Source organism: Heterodontus francisci, chromosome 45 (genome assembly GCF_036365525.1).
Source record: "Heterodontus francisci isolate sHetFra1 chromosome 45, sHetFra1.hap1, whole genome shotgun sequence".
Lineage (NCBI taxonomy): Eukaryota > Metazoa > Chordata > Chondrichthyes > Heterodontiformes > Heterodontidae > Heterodontus > Heterodontus francisci.
The window spans coordinates 19148618-19151094 of NC_090415.1; the positions used below are offsets into that span (position 1 = coordinate 19148618).

At 39.5% G+C, this 2477-nt stretch overlaps 1 non-coding gene across 1 annotated transcript; it reads left to right on the top strand.

Annotated features, from left to right (window-relative positions):
* The first annotated feature begins 1522 nt into the window (after positions 1-1522).
* On the top strand, positions 1523-1594 carry trnag-ucc (transfer RNA glycine (anticodon UCC)). The gene has a single exon. It is a non-coding gene; the product is annotated as a tRNA-Gly (tRNA).
* The last annotated feature ends 883 nt before the right edge of the window (positions 1595-2477 follow it).

The window sequence follows — 2477 nt, forward strand, 5'->3', positions numbered from 1 at the left end:
TATTTGTGTTGTAAGTAGTATAGGTAGGAGCATAACTTCAAGGGACTTTGATAGATTAACTGATTGTCTCTGCCCAACGCACCAGATTTTCTGCATCACCTGAACACTGCTCACCGCTGTGTAAAGTTTAGAGTATTTTCATGGCTTACATTTATGCAAGAACTGCAATGTTAATGTTGGATTGTGAAGCATGACGGTCATCTTCACTGAACTATGTTAAAATGTCATGTTGAGAGATGTGTCAGTGTGGAAGATGCACGTAGCCATAGGAAAAAAAAAGGCAAGTCATGTAGCTGGAGGAGAATCCACAATGTGGGCGCGATGGACCGTGACATATTTTACGTTTGTGACAAATAAGGACAGCTAAAATAATAGGATTAATGATATGCTTTGTACATCAATATATTGAAGTCTGTTTGATCTGTTGCTTGCTTTATTATGAAATGTGTTTTCAAGGCTATACTTTGTTTAAACCTTTTTGTGAGAACAATGGGAGAGTCACCAGCACTCCTTGCATGGAGAGAGATGAGATAAAGGCAGAATTAAAGAAAAAAATATCTGGGATCAGCAAGAATGTAACCTTTAGGATCCTTGCTAAAATAGAAAGAGTCGGGAAACATCTGTACTGTGTGTAGATTCAACCATTAACTAACTAGTGTCAAACAATGATGTCAACCTGGACCAATTAGGACACTTGGAACAATTCAAAACTAATATGGTAACATCCTTGCACCACAAGAAGGATAAAAGAAAGGGTGTTACAGGACATCGTCAGCACACTTAGAGAGGGGTCAACAGAAGAACGTTGGTACTTAAAAGGAGATGATAGAATACAGTCGAAAAAACACAGCAAGGGATGAAGAAGGAGAGAAGTCCGTGCCGCAGCAAGCACAGAAACATGAACGGGTGTTGTGTGTTACTGAATATCTATTACCATTGTTAAGTATTAACTTTGTACATCTTGGTTAAGCCTAATAAACTCTCTGACTTGGTCACATAACTTGAGTTTGTACCTAGTCGGTCTATCTTGGTCAGGAATCTAAAGGTGAGACGGGTTGGGTATTCTCTGTCTCACCTCTGTTCAGGTAACATCGACCTGAAACTTACAGCTCTTCACTATATGCATACATTGCTGTGTATTTTGTCCTCCTTAAACTTCGAAATTGTTGGCCCGTTAAAAACATTGTTCTTCGTACAGTTTTCTGCGTCACTCCACTGCATAGTACTGCCCAGTAAGCAAAAAGGATCAGTTCGCGACTCAACTCTAAAATAAAAGCAAAATACTGCAGACGCTGGAAATCTGAAATAAAAACAAGAAATGCTGGAAATACTCAGCAGGTCTGGCAGCATCTGTGGAGAGAGAAGCAGATCAGAATATTTGCAGCACTTTCTGATTTTTTTTCAGATTTCCAGCATTCACAGTATTGTGTTTCTGTGAACAAAATCGTGTTGCTCAGGTGCAAGTTGAAACCATTGTACAGCATTCTATTAATCAAAACGCTGGACCAACACAGTACAGTAAGCGATGGTGGTATAGTGGTGAGCATAGCTGCCTTCCAAGCAGTTGACCTGGGTTCGATTCCCAGCCATCGCAACCTTAAATTGCAGGTTTGCTTTATGTTGCAGTATTTTGCAAACGAAAAAAATGTCAAAGCTTTGACAGAATTGAAATTGATAAAATATTCTTATCATCCAATCAGATTCATTCTCTTGCTTGATTGGCGTCATCCTGGAGCAAGTTTGTTTCCTTCAAGTGTTTCTCCAATTTCCTATTGAAATCATTGATTGTCTCTGCTTCCACCACACTTGTGGACAGACATTGCAGTTGCAATGTGGCAGGAAAAGCAAAAAGTGCTTCCTCAAATTTCCCTGCATCTCTTTCCCAAAACCATCAATCTGTGTCTCCTAGTCCTTGTACCATCAACTAATGGGAACGGGTTATCCTTGTCTAACTTACCTACACCTGCATCAGATATCCCCTCAATCCACATTGCTGTAAGGAGAACAACCACTTACTTAGATAACACAATCCAGAGCCATCTATCCAAGCTTTTCAATATCAAAAGAATAGTTGTGTTGTAAGTAGTATAGATAGGAGCATAACTTCAAGGGACTTTGATAGATTAACTGATTGTCTCTGCCCAACGCACCAGATTTTCTGTATCACCTGAACACTGCTCACCGCTGTGTAAAGTTTAGAGTATTTTCATGGCTTACATTTATGCAAGAACTGCAATGTTAATGTTGGATTGTGAAGCATGACGCTCATCTTCACTGAACTATGTTAAAATGTCATGTTGAGAGATGTGTCAGTGTGGAAGATGCACGTAGCCATAGGAAAAAATAAAGCAAGTCATGTGGCTGGAGGAGAATCCACAATGTGGGCGCGATGGACCGTGGCATATTTTACGTTTGTGACAAATAAGGACAGCTAAAATAATAGGATTAATGATATGCTTTGTACATCAATATATTGA